Source organism: Saimiri boliviensis, chromosome X (assembly GCF_048565385.1).
Source record: "Saimiri boliviensis isolate mSaiBol1 chromosome X, mSaiBol1.pri, whole genome shotgun sequence".
Taxonomy (NCBI): Eukaryota; Metazoa; Chordata; class Mammalia; order Primates; family Cebidae; genus Saimiri; species Saimiri boliviensis.
Genome location: NC_133470.1, coordinates 22430345 through 22452860, shown reverse-complemented (window position 1 = coordinate 22452860; position 22516 = coordinate 22430345). Strand labels below are relative to the sequence as shown.

General features: G+C 37.2%; 1 long non-coding RNA gene and 1 pseudogene across 1 annotated transcript in view; one reads left to right on the top strand and one right to left on the bottom strand.

Annotated features, from left to right (window-relative positions):
• The first annotated feature begins 10499 nt into the window (after nucleotides 1-10499).
• On the top strand, nucleotides 10500-11360 carry LOC101034284 (protein SET-like; annotated as a pseudogene).
• Nucleotides 11361-16729: 5369 nt separating this feature from the next.
• LOC141582781 (uncharacterized) overlaps nucleotides 16730-22516 on the bottom strand; it is a 120201-nt gene continuing 114414 nt past the window's right edge. Inside the window, exon 5 of the long non-coding RNA XR_012515650.1 lies at nucleotides 16730-16870. This is a non-coding gene — a long non-coding RNA (uncharacterized LOC141582781). The remainder of the gene's footprint in view (nucleotides 16871-22516) is intronic.

The window sequence follows — 22516 nt, the reverse complement described above, 5'->3', positions numbered from 1 at the left end:
TCTTCAAGGGCTGCCCTCACAGATATGAATACAACTGCTTTCCTAAAACAAACAGAAAAGAAGACAATATGTTAGAAATATGAAAATCATGATGGCATTCAGGTCTCCAAAACTCACCCAACATTACTTCATCATAACCTGACTAAATGGGTGGGATGGTAAAGGGATCCCAGAAAGAGAGCTCTATCTCTCTTTCCATTTTGTCCTTTTGCTTCACTTTGCTTTTCTTTTATTCTTTTTCTCTCTGTTCATTCCCCATAAAGGGCCCATATAGACACTTTTCATCACAGGGTGTAACACTTTAGAGCAGAAAGAGACCTTATAAGTTACCTTGGCCAAAGCCTTCCTAAATCCTTACCAACGTCATTCAGGTAGTTGTTGATGTGCCTATAGCCTAAATGTGAATCTATTCATTCCAAGATAAGGGTTGTCAGCATACAAAAATACAGAAAATGGCAAATGGCATTGTCTTAAGTCAAAATGAGACATAATTAAGATGATGAGCCACCAACATAATTCTGATCCACCAGGCACAATTTACTTTTATTCATTTGTTTGTTTTAAGGGATAATTTATTACAGTAAAAATCATCCTTTTCAGTGTACAGTCTGTGAGTTTTGGCAAATGTATATAGTCATGTGACTACCCCACCAAACTCAAGATATAGAACCATTCCATCATCCTAAAAATTTCCTCAACTCCCTTTGGAATCAACACCTTGCCCCAGCCCCAGCCCCTAGAACTACTAATTTATTTAGTGTCTCTATAGTTTTGATTCTTCCAGGATGTCTTATAAATTGAATCACAAAGTATGTAGCCTTTGAGCTGGCCTCTTTAACTTAGCATAAAGCATTTGAAATGCATCCATGTTGTTGCATGTATCAAGGGTTTTATTCTTTTATGATTTACTTTTCTAATAGTATATGTTTAATTCGGAGAAAAAATGACAATGCTATAATTCTAACCACAAATTTCATTACAAATGCCAAAAATAAATTTAAGACTGAAATATAGATTTACAATAAGGAAAATACTCAAAGCAAGTTCTTTAAATAATATCAATTTGTTGCTATTACTTAGAAGTGATAATGAAAAAAGCAAATACATTTAACGGTCTTCCACTAATTTTTAATAAATAGCTGATATCCCATCCTGAGTTCTAGCTATTCTAATTCTATAACTTGATCAAAAAATCATATTTAAATTAGAAAAGGAAGTAGTTTGCCCTGCTTCTAACTCTTGTGATTAACCATCTTCACAAACAAGTAGGTAATTATTTTTTGTCAAATACTATATAAGCTCTTTTAACTGTAATTCATAAAACAATGCATCAAGATTGGCATTATGATACATTAAATGCAGAATCAGTGTGGTAGTACTTTTCATTGTCAAGTAAGAAATTGCAAAGATAAATAAACCCTGGAAATTTCAAGATCTGGAGTGTGATCCCAGCTGGTACATGGAAGAAGTAAATTCAGTCAGGCTACCTGATGTTTTCTGTTGCTGCCTAGAGCAGGGCAGTTTGCAAGCTTGTAAGAAGACCCAGTTTGTCCTTGTCCCTCCCATGCTTTGAGGGGAAAAAAGGGGGGTCTTCAACTCTGTTGAGGAAAAAAAGAAAAATATATAAGCTGAAGAAACTTTACAGCAGGCCCAATATAGTGAATTTTGACAACTAAAGATAAATTTTGACAAATGATTTTAACAATTATGGTTTAACACAGGCGTCCCCAAACTTTTTACACAGGGGGCCAGTTCACTGTCCCTCAGACCGTTGGAGGGCCGCCACATACTGTGCTCCTCTCACTGACCACCAATGAACGAGGTGCCCCCTTCCTGAAGTGCGCCAGGGGGCCGGATAAATAGCCTCAGGGGGCCGCATACGGCATGCAGCCGGCCCGTAGTTTGGGGATGCCTGGTTTAACATATAAGAAGCCTGATACGGCCAGGCACGATGGCTCAAACCTGTAATCCCAGCACTTTGGGAGGCCGAGGCGGGTGGATCACGAGGTCAAAAGATTGAGACCATCCTGGTCAACATGGTGAAACCCCGTCTCTACTAAAAATACAAGAAATTAGCTGGGCACGGTGGCGTGTGCCTGTAATCCCAGCTACTCAGGAGGCTGAGGCAGGAGAATTGCCTGAACCCAGGAGGTGGAAGTTGCGGTGAGCAGAGATCGCGCCATTGCACTCCAGCCTGGGTAACAAGAGTGAAACTCCATCTCAAAAAAAAAAAAAAAAAGAAGCCTGATAGTGCACAAGGGCTAGTTTCTAAAAGTAGAGATGTATTTTTAAAACCTGCCTTGTGCTTTTAACCCTCTAGTTTTCATTTTCTCCAAAATTAAAAACCAGAATCTCAGATATTTGAAGGAACTACTTCTCTGTTCTATTAAGAATTTTAATTCATCTTAAATCATTTTTTACATTGTCTCCAAAATTCATCTGCATGAGAAACATGTGTTAGCCACCTATTCTGTAGCGAGTGCTGTGCTGAATATTAGTGATACCAAGATAAATAAGATACACCACCTCCTTCTGGGGGCTTAAGTTTCCAGAACATAAAGGTACTGAAAACCAAACCACAAATATCATTCTATCCCTTTACAAAATCATGTGTTGATAATAGGAAAATATGTAATGTGACTTCAAGAATGGTGTGAAGGGAGGAAGCCGAGCAAGATGGCTCAATAGAAGCCTCCACCATTGTCCTCCCTGCAGGAACGTCAAATTTAACAACTATCTACACGAAAAAGCACTTTCATAAACACCACAAATCAGGTGAGTAATTACAGTACCTGGATTTAACTTCATCTCACTGAAAGAAGCACTGAAGAAGGTAGGAAAGACAGTCTTGAATTGCCGACACCACCATTCCCCCATCCCATGACAGTGGCCATGCGGCATGGCAAAAGAATCTGTGCACTTGGGGAAGCAAGAGCACAGTGATTGGGAGACTTTGCATAGGAATTCATTGCTGCCAACACTAGGCAGAGATCAGCCAGCACTCACAGAGGCAACATTTAGACCCGCCCTAACCAGAGGAGAATCATCCATCAAAACTCAGTTGAAACTAGTTTTTGCAAGCCACACCACCACAGGCTAAAGTTCTCTGGGATCCTACATAAACTTGAAAGGTAGTCTAGACCACAAGGACTGCAACTCCTAGGCAAGTCTTGGTACTGCACTGGGCTCAGAGCTGGTGGATGTGGGGGCACATAAGCTAATGAGATATCAGCCAGGATAGTTAAGGGAATGATTGTACCAACATCCCCTAATCCTAGACAGCACAGCACACAGCTCCAAAAGAGACCCCCTCCTTCTACTTGAGGAGAGAAGAGGGAAGAATAAGGAGGACTTTGTCTTGAAACTTGGACACTAGGTCAGCCACAGTAGGATAAAGGCACCAGGCAGAGTTCTAAGGTCCATGTTCCAGGCTCTAGGTCCTGGATGACATTTCTAGACACACCCTGGTCCAGACGGAGATCCAATGCCTTGAAGGGAAGGACCCAGTCCTGGCAGGATTCATTACCTGCTGAATAAAGAGTCACTGGGCCCTGAAAAATCAGCAGTAGAAACTAGGTAGTGCATACCATGGGTCTTAAGTAAGACTGAAATGTGCTGGCTTCAGGTGTGACCAAGCACATCCAGAGCTTAATGGCTATAAAAAGAGACTCCTTGTGCTTGAGAAAGAGAGGAAAGAGTAAGAAGACTTTCTTTTGCAGTTTATATACCAACTCAATCACAGTGGGAAAAAGGACTAAGTGTGCCCTTGGGGTCCCCAATTCCAGGGCTTGACTTTGGATGACATCTCCCCACCTACTCTGGGCCTGAGAGGAGTCCACTACCATGAAGGAAGAGCCCCAACCCTGTCAGCGTTTACCACAAGATGACTGAAGAGGCCTTGGCCCTTGAGTGAACATTAGCAGTACTCTGGCAATACACCTCGTGGGCCCATGGTGGTGGTGGACACAGGGAAAGACTGTTAAAAAGAGAGGCAAGAAAGGAAAAAGAAAGGGAAGAGTGGGAAGAGTTTCTTCTGGTTTCAGTTCCAGCTTAGCTGCAGTAGAATAGAGTACCAGATAGATTTCTAACATTTCTGACTCCAGGGCCTGGCTCTCAGGCAGCATATCTTGACCCACCCAGGGTCCAAGGGAACTTTCTACCCTTAAGAGAAAGATATAAGCCCGGATGGCTTCATCAATTGCTAATTGTATAGCACTAGGGCCTTGAGAGAACAAAGGTGGTGGCCAGGTAGTGGTTACAGTGGGCTTTGGGTGAGACCCAGTGCTGAGCTTATTTCAGTCTTACCTGGAACAGTCCCAGTGATGGTGACCACAGGAGTGCTTGTGTCACCTTTCCCTCACCTTGAGACACCTCAACAGAGACAGAGACACTCCATTTGATAGGGAGAAAGTAAGAGAAGACAACAGTCTCCATCTGGTACTCCAGAGAATTCTTCCAGACTTTATCCAAACCACCAAGACACTACATCTATGAGGATGCAAGAACCAGTGTTTCTGGGCTTGCGGTGCCCCCTAATGAAGATATGACTGCAGCGATCAAACACTTAGATCACAACACCCACATCTTTTTGAATACCTAGAAAGCTTTCCAAAGAAAAACAGGTACAAACAAGCCCAGACTACGAAGACTACAGTAAATACCTAACTCTTCAATGTTCACATATTGACAAGCATCCACAAGTATCAAGATCATCCAGAAAAATATGACCTCAACAAATAAACTAAATGAAGCACCAGGGACCAATTCTGAAGAGACAGAGATATATGACTTTTCAGACACAGAATTCAAAACAGCTGTTTTGAGGAATCAAAAGAATTCAAAATAACACAGAGAAATAATTTAGAATCCTATCAAATAAATTTAACTAAAAGATTAAAATAATTTAAAAACATCAAGCAGCAATTCTCAAGCTGAAAAATGCAACTGACATACTAAAGAATGCATCAGAGGCTTTTAATAGCAGAATTGACCAAGCAAAAGAATTAGTGAGCTTAAAAACAGACTATTTGAACATACACAGTCAAAGGAGGCAAAAGAGAAAACAATGAAGCACACTTACAAAATCTAGAAAATAGCTTCACAATGGAAAGTCTAGGTGGTATTGGCCTTAAAGGTGATGTAGAGAGAAAGGTAAGTGCAGAAAGATTATTCAAGGGATAATTAACAGAGAACACCTGAAACCAAGAGTAAAATATCAATATTCAAATACAAGCAAATTAAAGAACACCAAGTATATTTAACCCAAAGAGGACCACCACAAGACATTTAATAATCAAATTCTAAAAGATCAAAAATAGGGAAGGGATCCTAAAAGTGGCAAGAGAAAACAAAGAAATAACATACAAACAATGAAGCTCTAATATGTCTGGCAATGGACTTCTCAGTGAAAACCTAACAGGCCAGGAGAGAGTGACATTACATATTGAAAGTGCAGGGAAAAAAATTTATTCTAGAGTATTATATCCAGCAATATATCCTTCAAACATTAGGAGAAATAAAGACCTTCCCAGACAAAGCTGAGACATTTCATCAACACCAGATCTGTTCTACAAGAAATGCTAAAGGAAGTTCTCCAATCTGAAATAAAAAAAAAATTAATCAGCAATAAGAAATCATCTCAAGGTACAAAATTCACTGGTAATAGGAAGCACACATAATATTATAACATTGTAATGGTGGTGTATAAACTACTCTTATCTTAAGGGGAAAGAACAGAGGGCAAGCCAAAAAAAAAAAAAATAGTAACTGCAACAACTCTTGAAAACACAGACAGTACAATAAGACATAAGCACAAAAAACACAAAAAGTTAAAAAAGTAGGGAGACATACTTAAAGCATGGAGTTTTTGTTAGTTTTCCTGTTGCTTATTAGTTTGCTTATACAATCAATGCTAAGTTGTCATCTATCTAAAATAATGGGTTATAAGATAGAATATGCAAGCCTCATTGTAATGTCAAACTAAAAAAGACACTATAGAAATACAACAAATAAAGTTCAGAAAATTAAATCAGACCACCAGAAAAAGTCACCCTGACTGAAAGGTAGGCAGTAAGTAAGGAAATAAGGAAGAGAAGACAAAAAAAAAGATACTAGAAAACAGATTACAAAATAGCAGGAGTAAGACCTTTCTTATAAATAATAACATTGAATGTAAAGTGAACTAAACGCTCCAGTCAAAATACAGAGAGTGGCTAAATGGATTTTTTAAATGGCCAAATGATCTTCACTTAACACTCTTCACTTATGAAGATACACATAGACTGAACATGAAGAGACAGAGAAAGATATTCTATGTCAATGGAAACAAAAAAAAGAGCAGGAGTGGCTATACTTATGTCACATAAAATAGATTTCAAGACAAAAACTGTAAAAAGAGATGAAGAATATTACTATATAATAATGAGGGGATCAATTCTTCAATAAGATATAACAGTTGTAAACATATCTGCACCCAACAGTAGAACACTCAGATATATAAACCAAATATTATTAGAGATCAAGAGAGATATAGACTATGACAAAATAATAGCTGGAGACTTCAACACCCAACTTGCAGCATTGGACAGATCTTCTAGACAGAAAATAAAGAAACATTGGGCTTAATCCACACTATACAACAAATAGACCTGATAGATATTTACAGAACATTTCATCCAACAGCTGCATAATACACATTCTTTTCCTCATCACATAGATCATTCCCAAGGATAAGCCATATATTAGGCCACAAAACAAGTCTGAAAACATTCAAAAATTGAAATAACATCAAGTATCTTATCTGACCAGGTTGAAATAAAACTAGACATGAATAACAAGAATTCTAGAAACTATACTAACACATGGAAATTAAACAGTGTGCTCCTGAATGACAAGTGGGTCAATGAAGAGAATAAGAAGGAAATTCAAAAAATTTTTTAAACAAATAATAATGGAAACAAAACATATCTAAACCTATGAAATTCAGCAAAAGCAGCAGTAAGAAGAAAGTTTATAGCTGTAAGTACCTACATCAAAAAAGAAGAAAAACTTCAAATAAACAACCTAATTATACATCTTGAAAAACCAGAAAAGCAAGAGCAATCCAAATTCAAAATTAGTAGAAGAAAATAAATAATTAAAAGCAGAGCAGAAATAAATTAAAATTGAAAAATGCAAAATATCCATGAAACAAAAAGTACTGTGAAAATATTTTTAGAAATTGAGAAACCTTTAGTCAGACTAAGAAAAGATAGAAGACTTGAATAAATAAAATCACAGATAAAAAAGGAGACATTATAATCAATACAGCAGAAATTCAAAGGATAATCAGAGGCTACTATGAGAAACTATATGCCAATAAACTGAAAAACCTAGAAGAAATGGATAAATTCATAGACACATACAATCTATCAAGACTGAACCACGAATAAATTCAAAACATGAACACATAAATAACAAGTAACAATCAAAGCCATAATAAAGATTTTCCAGAAAAGAAAAGCCTGGGACCCAATGTCTTCATTGCTGAATTTTACCAAACATTTAAGGAAGAACTAATACCAATCCTATTCAAATTATTCCAAAAAATAGTATAGAAGGGAATATTTCCAAACTCATTCTATGAGGCCAGTATTACCCTGATACCAAAACCAGACAAAGACACATCAAAAATAGAAAATTAGAGGCCAATATCCCTGATGAACATTGATGTAAAAACTCTCAACAAAATACCAGCAAACCAATTTCAACCACACATTGAAAACATAATTCCTCCTATGAGTGAGAGCATGCGGTGTTTGATTTTCTGTTCTTGTGTCAGTTTGCTGAGAATGATGGTTTCCAGGTTCATCCATGTCCCTACAAAGGACATGAACTCATCATTTTTGATGGCTGCATAATATTCCATGGTGTATATGTGCCACATTTTCCTGGTCCAGTCTATCATCGATGGGTTGGTTCCAGGTCTTTGCTATTGTGAACAGTGCTGCAATGAACATATGTGTGTATGTGTCCTTATAGTAGGTGGGTGTTGAAAAATGAGAATATATGGACACAGGGAGGGGAGCATCACACACTGGGGTCTGTCGGGGGGAAATAGGGGAGAGACAGTGGGGGGTGGGGAGTTGGGGAAAGATAGCATGGGGAGAAATGCCAGATATAGGTGATGGGGAGGAAGGCAGCAAATCACACTGCCACGTGTGCACCTATGTAACAATTTTGCATATGTTCTTCACATGTACCCCAAAACCTAAAATGCAATTAAAAAAAATTATTCCTCATGACCAAGTGGGATTTCTTCCAGACACATAAGCATGGCTCAACATATGCAAATCAATCAGTATGATACATCATATCAACAGAATGAAGAACAAAAACTATATGGTCATTTCATTTGAAACTGAAAAAGCATTTGATTAAATTCAATATCTCTTCACAATAAGAACCCTCAAAAATTGGGTATAAAAGGAACATAGTCCAACATAAAAACCATATAGCTCAGACCCACAGCTAATATCATACCAGATAGAGAAAAAACTGAAAGCCTTTCCTCTAAGGTCTAGAACATGAAAAGAAAGCCCATTTTCACCACTGTCATTCAACACTGTTCCAGAATTCCTAGCTAGAACAATCAGAAAGAAAGAAAGAAAGAGCATCCAAATTAGAAAAGAATAAGTCAAAACAAGAAGTCATTTTGTTTGCAGATGATATTAGTGATTTGAAAATTTATATTTGGAAAAAAACTAAAGATTCCAACAAAAAATATTAGAATTGATTTTTAAAATTGGAAAAATTGCCAGACACAAAATAGACATACAAAAACCAGTAGCATTTCTATATGCCAACAGCAAACAATCTGAAAAAAATCAAGAAAGTAATACCATTTACAATAGCTACAACTAAAATTAAATACCTAGGAATTAATCAAAGAAGTGAAAGATCTCTAAAATGAAAACTAAAATATTGACGCAATAAATTGAACAGGACAACAAATTATGAAAAGGTATTTCATGTTCATATATTGAAAGAATCAATAATTTTAAAATGTCCATACTACCCAAAGCAATATACAGACTTAATGCAATCCCTATCAAAATGCCAATGACATTCTTCACAGGAAAAAAAAAAAGATCCTATAATTTAATGGAGCCATAAAATACCCAAAATAGCTATCCTGAAGAAAAACAACAAAACTAGAAGAGTAACATTACCTGACTTCGAATTATGTTACAGAGATATAGTAACCAAAACAGCATGGTACTGCCATTAAAACAGACACATAAACCAATGAAACAGAATAGAGAACCCAGAAACAAATCTATACATCTATAGCAAACTCATTTTGGACAAAGGTACCAAGAACATACACTGGGAAAAGGACAGTCTCCAACAAATGGTGCTGGGAAAACCAGATATCCATATGCAGAAGGATAAAACTAGATCCCCATCTCTCACCATATACAAAAAGCAAATTAAAATGGATTAAAGACTTAAATCTAAGACGTCAAACTATGAAAGTACTACAGGATCCAGAATTGTATCCTCTGGAAAAAAAAAAGTCATGAGAGCAGAAAGTGGTGACATTTGGATAGTTTATGTGGTTTAGTTACTAGCACCGTATCAATTGTAATTTCCTAGTTTTGATATGTTGTATCAAAATACAAACAAGTTTTATGATTATATAAGATATTTACATGAGGGGAGACTGGGTGAAGGGTAAATGGCAACTTTATGTATTATTTTTGCAACTGTTCTGAAAGTCTGAAGTTTTTTAAAAGAATTACAAATTAGAGAGACACAAAAAAGTTGTCCTGTCACCTTGGTCTTCTCCAGTCTGAAAGAGTTATACAGTTTGTCCCTGATTTTCATAATATTGGTCAGTTATTTTTAGAATGTCTTTCAATTTGAGTGTATCTGATGTTTAATCATGATCAGATTGAGGCTATGCATTTTATACAAAAATATCACATAAGTAATATTGTAACTTTCTCCATACATCTCATCATGAATTTGGTGATGTTATCATTGGTGACATTAACCTTGATAAAATATCTGCTGGCTTTCTCCACTGTAATTTTCTCCTTGTAATTAATAAATACCTTGGGAAAGATTAAAAAAAAAAAAGAAAAGAAAAGAAAAAGAAAGTACTACAAGATAACTTCAGGAAAATTCTCCAGAACATTGGCCTGGGCAATGATTTCTTGAGATGTACCCTGTTAGCACAGGCAATCAAAGTAAAGATGCACAAAAAGGATCATATCAAATTAAAAAGCTTCTGCACAACAAAGGAAACAATCAACAAAGTGAAGAGACAATTCACAGAATGGGAGAAACTATTTGCAAACATCTCATCTGACAAGGGATTAATCAGTATGAATTCAAACAACTCCATGGGGAAAAAAATCTAATAATCCGATTAAAAATGGGCAAAAAGGAGTGTTCTGCCTGCTTCTGGATGAGCGAGAAGACTCGTGCTCTGGTTCTCGGACTTCCCCAGCAGCATGACCCCCAAAAGCCAGTCTCCACTCCTGCCTCAAAAGAAGAAACCAAGACCAACTCTTGCTCTGGAACTGGAGGAGACATCAACCTCTGAAGGTTTGCTGAAGAAGAGAGAAAAAGAACAGCAAGAAGCAACTGAACACATTGATGAATTATACAATGAAATAGACAGACTTAATGAACAAGCCAATGAGGAGATTTTGAAAGCAGAACAGAAAAATAACAAACTCCACCAACCATTTTCTCAGAAGAGGTCAGAATTGATTGCCAAAATCCCAAATTTTGGGGTAACAACATTTGTGAACCATCCACAAGTGTCTGCACTGCTTGGTGAAGAGGATGAAGAGGCACTGCATTATTTGACCAGAGTTAAAGTGACAGAATTTGAAGATATTAAATCAGGTTACAGAATAGATTTTTATTTTGATGAACATCCTTACTTTGAAAATAAAATTCTCTCCAAAGGATTTCATCTGAATGAGAGTGGTGATCCATCTTCAAAGTCCACCAAAATCAAATGGAAATCTGGAAAGGAATTGATGAAACATTCAAGTTAAACTCAGAATAAAGCCAGCAGGAAGAGGCAGCATGAGGAACCAGAGAGCTTCTTTACCTGGTTTACTGACCATTCTGATGCAGGTGCTGATGAGTTAGGAGAGGTCATCAAAGATGATATTTGGCCAAACCCATTACAATGCTACTTGGTTCCTGATACGGATGATGAAGAAGGAAAAGGAGAAGATGATGATGAAGAGGAGGAAGGATTAGAAGCTATTGATGAATAAGGGGATAAGGATGAAAGTGAAGATGAATATGATGATGAAGGGGAGGAAGGAGAGGAGGATGAAGAAGAAGTTGACTAACAGAATACTGATGGATTCCAACCTTTTCTTTTTTCTTTTTCTTTCTTTTTTTTCCCCTCTTGTACTCAGTCATCCTGTTTTTGAGGTCTCTTTTCTCTACACCATGGTTCTCAACTTATTTTGGGGGAAATACCTTGAGCAGAATACAATGGGAAAAGAGTCTCTACCCCTTTCTGTTTGAAATTTATTTTTATCCCTTCCTGTCTAAACAAAAACTGTAAGGAATCATCACCACTGAGCTCTGTGGGAAAAAAGAAAATCCTGCTCCCTTCGCTCTGCTGGAAGCTGGAGAGTGCTAGGTCCCTGTGTAGTAGTGCATAGTATGCTAGCTTTTTTCCTCCTTTCTCTGTATACTGGGCTCAGAGAGTACACTGTGTCTCTGTGAATATGGACAGTTAGCATTCACCAACATGTATCTGTCTACTTTCTCTTGTTTAAAAAAAGAAAAAAAAAAACTTTAAAAAATGGGGTTACAGAAGGTCAGCAAAAGGGAGGGGTTGAGATGTTTGAGTGGGTTAAATGGGCATTTTGACAACGTGGCTTCTCCTTTGGTATGTTTAATTGTGATATTTGACAGACATCCTTGCAGTTTAAGATGACACTTTTAAAATAAATTCTCTCCTAAGAACCTGTAGGATCTTATTTGGAATTAACATTCTCTATGGCAATTTTGTTCCTGTTTTTAAATTTTCTTTTTGTTTCACTGGAAAGGAAAGATGATGCTCAGATTTAAAAAAGTGTACAAGTTGCTTTGTTACAATAAAACTAAATGTGTACACAAAGGATTTGATGCTTTTCTCTCAGCATAGGTATGCCTACTGTGACCTTCCAAGTTTGACTTGTATAACATCACTGTCAAACTTTGTCACCCTAACTTCGTATTTTTTGATACACACTTTGCAGGATGACCTCAGAGCTATGTGGATTGAGTAATGGGATCTGAATCAATGTATTAATATCTCCATAGCTGGGAAACGTGGGTACAATTTGCCATTGGTTTCTGAAAGTATTCACATCATTTGGGATACCAGATTGCTCAATACTTTCTGAGTACATTATGCCCTTGATTTTTATCTCCAATTTGCAGTTTTTAAAATTGGCCTTTTACCTGGATATAAAATAATAGTGCCTGCCACCACCATCCAACAGACCTGGTGCTCTAATGCCAGATTATACATGGGACAGTTGCTGGCATGTCTTCATTGGCTATATAAAATGTAGCCAAGGAGACAGGCTCTCAGAGTAGGAAGTCTGTGATGGTTAGCAGTAAATGTCCCTGCTCTCTGGTATAAAGCTCTCAAATGTGAATCTGGGTAGGATAAAGGACTCAGCTCTGTCTGCTCAATGCCATTGTGCAGAGAAGCACCCTAATGCATAAGCTTTTTAATGCTGTAAACTACAGTAGCTGCACTTAAATGCCACTTTTTCAGAGGTGAATTAATGGACAGTCTGTTGAAATTCAAAAGCTTTTTGATGTATAAAACTTGATAAATGGAACTATTCCATCAATAGGCAAAAGTGTAACAACCTATCTCGATGGATAGTATGTAATTTCTGCACAGGTCTCTGTTTAGTAAATACACCACTATATACTGATCAGGAGTCTTGCTCCAATAAAGGAACATAAAGACAAAAAAAAAAATGGGCAAAAGATTTGAATAGACATGCTCAAAAGATAGCATAGGAATGGCAAATATGTATATGGAAATGTGGTCAACCTCATTGATAATCAGAAAAATGCAAATAAAAGCTGCAAAGAGATATCATCTTGTCCCAGTGAAAATGGAAAAGGCGGAGCAAGATACTGGAATAGAAGGATCCACCAATCATCCTCACAGCAAAAACACCAATTAAACAACTATCTTCAGAAAAAAAGCACCTACATACAAACCAAATATCAGGTGAGCACTCACAATATCTGATTTTAACTTTGTATGGCTAAAAGGTGCACTGAAAAGGTTAAAAAAAAAAGTCTTGAATTGCTGACACAACCCCACCCCCACTCCCAGGCAGTGGCGACATGGTGCAAAGAGCATTTCTGTGTCCAGAGGCGGGGAGAGCAAAGCAATTGTTAGACATTGAACTCAGTGTTGTCCTGTAAGAGCAAAAAGGAAAACCAAACCAAACTCAGCTGACACCCACCCACTGAGGAAGCATTTAAACCAGCCCTTGCCAGAGGGGAATTTCTGATCCAGCAGTCTGAACCTGAGTTCCCATAAGCCTCACCACCAGGGCTAAAGTGCCATAGTGCTCTAAATAAATGTGAAAGACAGTCTAGGCCACAAGGACTGCAACACCTAGGGAAGTCCTAATGATGTGCTGAGGAGCACAGCCATTGGACTGAGGAACATATGACCTACTAAGACACCAGCTGGAGTGCCTAGGCTAAGGGAGTGCTGGCATCACCTCTCCCCTAACTCTAGACTGCACAACTCACATCTCCAAAAGAGATGCCTTCCTTCCACTTGAGAAGAGGAGAGAGGAAGAATGAGGAGAACTTTGTCTTAGATCTTGGATACCAGCTCAACCGTAACAGAAAAGGGTACTGGTCAGACTTGTGAGGCCCCTGTTCCAGGCTCTAACTCCCACATGAAATTTCTAGATACAATCTGGGCCAGGAAAAAAAAATTCCTTCATGGGAAACATAGTCCTGGTAGCATTCATCACCACTAACTGAAGAACCCTAGGGCCCTGAATATCCAGCAGTGATACCCAAGAACTACACTGAGGGCCTTGGTGCATCTCTGCAACTTACTGACTCCAGGTGAGTCTCAGCATATTACTCGCTGTGTTGGCAAAGGGACAAAACCTCTGCTTGAGAAAAGCAGAGGGAAAAGTAAAGGGATTTTTTTTTTATTGCATTTTAGGTTTGGGGGTACATGTGAAGAACATGCAAGATTGTTGCATAGGTACACACATGGTAGTGTGGTTTGCTGCCTTCCTTCCCCTCACCTGTATCTGTCATTTCTCCCCATGCTACCTCTTCCCACCTCCCCACCTCCCCGTCCCTCCCCCATTTCCCCCCAACGGACCCCAGCATGTAGTGCTCCCCTCCCTGTGTCCATGTGTTCTCATTGTTCAACACCCGTCTACGAGTGAGAACATGCGGTGTTTGATTTTCTGCTCTTGTGTCAGTTTGCTGAGAATGATGGTTTCCAGGTTCATCCATGTCCCTACAAAGGACGCAAACTCATCGTTTTTGATGGCTGCGTAATATTCCATGGTGTATATGTACCACATTTTCCCTATCCAGTCTATCGTCGATGGGCATTTGGGTTGGTTTCAGGTCTTTGCTATTGTAAACAGTGCTGCAATGAACATTCGTGTGCATGTGTCCTTATAGTAGAATGATTTACAATCCTTTGGATATTTTGTCTTACACCTTAGGTACCGCACTGAGACTGCAGTGTAGAGCACCAAGTGGGCTCTTGGGGTCCCCAATTCCAGGACTTAACTCTTGGATGGCATTTCTGGACCTGTCCTGGGCCAGAGGAGCATCCACTGCCCTGAAGAGTGAGTCCCAGGCCAGGCAGCATTCACCTTGGTCTTGAATTGCTGATACCACCCCACCACCCTCTGATTTAAGAGCCCTTGGGCATTAAAGGAACATCAGCGGTAGTCTGACAGTACTCCCCAAGGCCTGTGGTGGCAGTGGCCGCAGAATGAGGATCCTTTGCCTTTGGAAAAGAGAGAGAAGAATGGGAAAGACCCTATCTTGTGGTTTCAGTGCCAGCTCAGCTACAGTACAAGAGAACACTAGGTAGACTTCTAAGGTTTTTAACTCTAATCCCTGACTCCCAGACAGTATCTTTGGACCTACCTGGGGCCTGGGTAATTTACTCCCCTAAAGGGAAGGACACAGGACTGGCTGGCTTTGCCACTAGCTGATTGTAGAGCCCCAGGGCCTTGAGCATAGGCAGTGGCCAGGGAGTGGTTACAGCAGGCCTTGAGTGAGACCCAGTGCTATGCTGGCTCCAGGTCTGGCCCAGCACAGTCATAGTTGTGGTAGCCACAGGGCGGTTGTCTCACTCCACCCCCAGCCCTAGATGGCTCAGAACAAAGAGAGATTCCATTTGTTTAGGAGAGAGTAGGGGAAAAGAACAAGAGACTCCACCTGGTATTCAGAGAACTCTCTGTAATTGTGGTTTTTAAGCTACTCTTTTCCTAAGTAAGACTAAAAGATGAACCAATCAAAAATAATAACTACAACAACTTTTCAAGACATAACAGTAAGATAGAAACAACAAAATGCTAAAAAGCAGGAAGACAGAGTAAAAACAGAGTTTTTATTAGTTTTCTTGTTGCTTGTTTATGCAAACAGAGGTAAGTTGTTATCAGGTTAAAATAATGGGTTATAAGATAGTACATGAAAGCCTCATGGTAACCTGAAACCAAAAGCCATACAACAGATACAAAAAAAAAAAAGAAAAAAAAAATCAAGAAACTAAATCATAGCACCAAAGAAAAACACCTTTACTGAAAAAGAAGAGAGGAAGGAAAGAAGAAAGAGAAGACCAGAAAACAGCCAGAAAACAGATAACAAAATAGCAAGAATAAGTCCCTACTTATCAATAATAACATTGAATGTAAATAGACTAAACTCTCCAATCAAGACACAGACTGGCTAAATGGATAAATAACAATACTCATTGATCGACTGCCTACAAGAAACAAACTTCACCTATAAAGATACATATAGACTGAAAATAAAGGGATAGAAAAAGATATTCCTTACCAATGGAAACCAAAGAAGAGCAGGAGTAACTATATTTATATCAGACAAAACAGATTTCAAGAAACAACTATCAGAAGAGACAAAGAAGGATACTATATAATGATAAAGGAGTCAATTCAGCAAGAGGATATAACAATTTTAAATATATATGCACCCAACACTGAAGCACCCAGATATACAAAGCAAATATTATTATAGCTAAAGATGGGGATAGATTCCAATGCAGTAACAGCTGCAGACTTCAACACCTTTTCAGCATTGGACAGATCTTCCAGACAGAAAATCAGCAAAGAAGGCTTAAATTTAATCTGCACTATAGAACAAATGGATCATGGCAGATGGGAGGCGGGACTAGATTGCAACTCCAGACAGGGCAGTGTGCAGAGGCTTGCACTGTAATTTTTAGCTCCATGGCGACTAGCAGAACAAACTAGCAATCCCAAGAGGACCCACAGATCCTCTGAAGGAAGCAGACTTCTCCTGCATAACCCAACAGACACCCTAAATACTGTGAATGCTCCAACTGCAGAAGTGGGAAAGGGAGACCCTCCTCTCCCGAACACACATCACAACTGGAGAAGCTGAAGGCCTGTTTACAGGACATCATTCATAATGGATGAGGGGCCCAACCTATTCTAGTATAACCTCATCTTACCTAATTACATCTGTGATCATCTTATTTCCAAGTAAGGTCACATTTTGAGATGCTGGATGTCAGGGCTTCAGCATACCTTTTTGAGGGACACAGTTGAAGCCACAGCATTCAGGTTCATTCCTGAAAGTTGTTATATACAAAAGTTCAGTTACTTAAAGATTTTTTTATTTAAATCATCACTTAAAATTTAAAACATCATTTAAATAATTAAATCTAAATTTTTTATGGTACTTCAGATATTTTTATATTTAAAGATATATAAATAATTGAAGTTTTAAAAATTATACAATTTGATATAATGGATATATAGTAAGCATTAAAACTACGCAAGCATGCAGCCATTATTCAGTAGCCTTCTGAACTGTTATTACTTAGCCCATAATCTTATGCATATGGTTAGTTTAAGTATCCTCTTTTAATTTACACAATGGGGAATTCAACCCATCTTCGAGTTTATAGAAGCTCCAGACACTCAGTTACTATTTGGGATGACAATTGCTGCAATCCTTTTCTGCATTCAGCAGTTTTCACTCCCCTGTGAGTGTTATCACGTGCCCTCCACAAATAAATGGAGAAAAGACATTACTTAACTTTGAAACTTTTCTATTCACTTCTGTTTCTACTTAATTCCCCTGATGCTTCTGGGCACATTAACTAAACTTTCCACTGTTTATCTCCCCAAATCTCACTCACAGGTCTTCTTTTCTTTTTACCTGCCAGTTATCAATTCTACTATCCTTTATTACTTACTCAACTCAAAATATTGTCTCTATAATCCCTTTATACTATGTGCTGAAAAAAATATTATCCAATGGAGATAAAACTTTTAATATTCATTTAAAAAGTTACACTGTCCCATTAACTCAATCCAAAGAATTTGTCATAAAATTATATGCTGGAATAGAAAATCTATAGGCACAAAAAGATTAATTTTTCTTGCAGAGAATCACTTGAACTTAGGAGGCAGAGGTTGCAGTGAGCCGAGATTGCGCCACTGCACTCCAGCCTGGCAACAGAGTGAGACTCCAACTCAAAAATAATAATAAATGCACATATGTAATATTAATTTTTAAATCTGTCATGAAAATATTTCTCTGACTTTATTAAGCTATGAAAATATTGTAGTAAGGGGATAATGATACTAATTGACTTGAGGAGTGGTAGAAAAATAAATTTAAATGTGTGATAACTTTTAAAGATAGCTAAACAAAGAGCACAAATAGCTTATTTCACATTGTATGCCTATATCAAAACATCTCATGTACCCCATAAATTATACACATACTATGTACTCACAAAATATTTTTTAATTTAAAATTGTTTTTAAAAATTAAAGAGCACAGAAACCCATAGAAAACTGTTCATTGTAACACACATTGCCTTGACAAAGAATGTGAAACAAGGCAAATGCCTAACACTTGGGCAATGGTTAAATAAATACAAGTACATCAATAAATAAAATAATAAATAAAAAGTAAAGAGCACAAATAGCATATGCAATTATCAAAATATTAGAGATAGAAGCTGAAGCAAATAAAAGTCGATGAGTACAACAAAATGGTAGAAACAAAAAAAAAAAGAAATCACAGCTAAGAGAAAATATAAAATCAGATAGCAAGAATGCATCTAAGATATCAGTAATAACAATAAACGTAAAAGTGATTTAATAGCCATGTTGGAAGACAAAGACTCTCAGGTAGAGTAAAAACAAAAATAAAATAAATTCCAGATATGTATTGTTTACAAAAGACGTTTTCAAATAAAAAATAGTGCTTTAAAATAAAGACATGGAAAACAATACCCTGGCCAATATTAGTCAAATGAAAAACGGAATAGAATTCAGGGTGAGACAAAGAAAGGAACAAAAATATATTATATTGATTTTTATATTAATGAATAGTACAATCCAACAAGAATACATATGTCACAAACTTTTATTCATCTAACAACATAGCTTCAAAATATTTAAGAACTGCTTTAAAACAAACAAAAACAAGACTGTTAAATTATAAGTCATGAATCTTAGTGGAACACTCTAATCACTTTTCTCAGAAATTCAGTACACACTCAGCATAGTGACCAATCGAATACCAGTAGAAGCTGCACATACTAGCTATATTAGAATATTTTTGATGGCCAACAGGGAAAAAGTATATCTTTTTTTAATAAAATTGCTCTTCATTATAAGCTTTCCATATAAATATGCATTAAAATAGTTACAAATTACTGTGTGGTAAACTATATGAAAGTTTTCAAAACATTATTTTAAATGAAGGCAAAATTCTCTGAAAACAGTGGCAAAAATACAAACTCAAAATTCCTAAATGTTTAAAAATATCTTAGCACATTTAGCACATTTATAGATACAATATAACAAAAAAGTCAATTTTACTATATGCTGATTCATTAAAAGTTTAACTTTAAAGATATCTTTTTTTTTTTTTTTTTTGAGACGGAGTTTCGCTCTTGTTACCCAGGCTGGAGTGCAATGGCGTGATCTCGGCTCACCGCAACCTCCGCCTCCCGGGTTCAGGCAGTTCTCCTGCCTCAGCCTCCTGAGTAGCTGGGATTACAGGCACATGCCACCATGCCTAGCTAATTTTTTGTATTTTTAGTAGAGACGGGGTTTGACCATGTTGACCAGGGTGGTCTCGATCTCTTGACATCTCTTGTGCTATGGAGTATTTTTAAACTATTCTCTAGAAATGACTGATAATCAGAGTACCAAATATAAAGCATTCTGCTGCAGGCCATTTGACACCGAGAGAAAAAGTCATTGCCTTAAAAGTACTTATTAGAAAACCAAAAATTTTGAAAATAACATTATCCCAAGATGCTAAAAAAATATATGAAATAATTATAACAATAAATGCTTGAGGGGATGAATACCCCATTGTCCAAGATGTGATTAGTTCACATTGCATCCTGTTTTAAAACATCTCATGTACCCCATAAATATACACACCTACTATGTACCCACGAAAATGTAAAATAACAAAAGTAAATTCAACTAACCTGAAGATATCTTTCATCCCAGTAATATTACCACCATCTACCAATATTATAAAATGCTTGCATATTTGGACCAATGTGTATGTGCAAGGATACTCATTTCAACAACATTATTCATAAAAGTAGAAAATGAAAAACAATCTAAATGTCCACCAATAAAGGAATGGCTATGTTATACTCCATCTGCATTTTGAGATACTATGCAGCAATTTTTAAATGGGGTAGATTTCAGTGGAAAGATGTCAAAAACATTGTTGTATGAAGAAAATTTGTTTCACAAGTGATATAGTTTAAAAATATATATGCATTTGTGTGTGTGCATGCATATAATAAATCACATTGAAAAAAATAAATTGATGCATACTAAGACTCTAATAATGATTAATGATGACCTAATAAAAATCCTGAGATTTCAAGAGAAAGGGTAATTGAAAGGCAACTTTTGCTTTTTATACTTCCATGTTGGAATTTTTGCAATGAGAATGTATTTCTGTAATTATGTAATTAAAATTAACCATTTTAAATGTAAAGACAATGTATGCATGTGGACAGAACCTAAGAAGAAGGAAGAAAACGTTAACAATAAAAACAATTTTATGTTTGTTTTTGTTTGTTTTAAGGTAGTGTGATCCCAGGCATTTAATAATATACTCTAAGGTTTTATATGGGGCTGGGTTGGTATGGCTGATCCAACCCAATGAGACACTTAAATATATTCAAACGTTGTGAGATTTTGGAAACAAGTTGGAGGGGGTGACAAATGGGCAAATCTTCCTCCATTCCAAAATATGTCATTTTCACAATCTAGAAAAAGGATAAATATGTCCTTGGGATATTTAAAATTTCAATTTACCTATATTCCCATCCACAAATTTTGACTAAGATACTAGCCTGATCTAAGAATATGTCTGTGTCCAAGAAAGGCTTCCCAGAGTGCATAAGAGGACTTTTTTTTAACCAAGCAGGCAGCTTACTGCATGATAAAAGAGAAAATATAATTGTCTCTAAACTGTTCCCCATTTTCCCTGATATTAAGTCCTCTGATGCACATTTGTTAAATGTTAGAAATCAAATAATTGACTGTGATGTGAAATGATTTGCCTTTGAGGCAGCCTTGAAGAGTAATCAGTTTGAGTAAATCAATTCCTGACTTTACCATCCTCAAAAATCCAGCCTTCACACAGTAACTTAAGTATCCAAGATAGAGTTTTTATTCTATGGCCTTTTTAAAAAGTGATTAAATATTAAACTTTTGGCACAAAAGTTTCCAATTTGGTGATAATATTTACCTTTGTTTTCCTAGTTCCCTTAGAAACAGGAGGTTCTTACCATGATTTATTTTAAGAAAATTCAGAGAAGAGAAAAAGTTTCCACATAAAACACTGCCAATATACCTCTGTACCCCTAACTTAAGAATCCCTGTTGCTCACCATAGATACATATATTACTTGGTCACTCCATGATAACAAATTAGATAGCAAAAGCACTTAGAGCTGTACATTAATGCTTTGCACTCTGTGGACTCCATGGGACCATTTAAAGTACTGCAGTGGGGGGATACCATGGCAATGAATTGTGAGGTTGCTTCCCTGCAGCCTTCCTCCTCTCTTACTGAGATCACCTGCCCACTCCTGACCTTTGTCTATGGAAATTAAAGGTGACTCAGGATCAAGTCCCTACACCGTGAACTTGAACAGTGTGCCTAAGTATAATTTGTGGGTTTCTTCCATTTTCATGAGATCAAGTTTCTACCAGTATCCTTTATTTAGCAGCTAGATCCCTAAATAGGACAGTCTGGTTTTGATCTCAGCTTCATCACTCACTAGCTCTATGATTTTGACCAAGTTTCTTAGTTTCTCCAAATCCCAATTTTATTATGTTTAAAATACAGAATAACACCTACCACATAGAAAACATAGCACTGTATATGGCATATAGTAGATGCTGAATAAATGTTAATTCCTACCACACATATCTTCTTGTGGATTTTTCTTTTATAATCTGAGCAGTGTATTAGAACCTCAAAAATTGGGAATCTGCCTTGCTCTTCCAAATCTACATGCCATCCTGAGCCCTATTCCTGCTGATATAAGTCAGCAACATCTTTTGCACACTCAAATCTCTGACTTTGCCTAATGTTGAACTCCATGAGACCCTTGCTTCCGGTGAGACACAGGGCTGATGTATTTTTCTCTCTTAGTGTACCCTCAAAATAACATGCATCATCCTGGACCAGCAGCTCCATGTCATGTGATCCTGCATTTGTACCCCCGTGCCTGCCACTCACACACTGGTTGACTCTACTGAGAACCGTCTCTAAAATCTTCCTGAGATGATTTGGTCTATCCACAGGATGCCATCTCACACTCATATATCACAATTGTTCATATATCAAAATGAGAAAAATGAAAAACTAAAATCTGTGGAGCACAAAGGTCTTTTAGGGCAGTGTAACTACTTTGTATGATACTATAATGGTAGATACATGTCATTCTACATTTGACCAAACCTATGAAATGCGTAACACCAAGACTGAAGCCTGATGTAAACTATGGGCCTTGGGTGGCTGAGATATGTCACTGCAGGTTCATCAGCTATAACAAATGTACTACTCTGGTGGGGAATGTTGATAATGGGAAAGGCTACGTATGAGTAGGGGCCGGGAACACATGGGAAATCTCTGTACCTTCCACTCAATTTTGCTGTGAACCTAAAACTGCTCAAAAAAAATCTCTTTTAAAAAACAGTGGATTG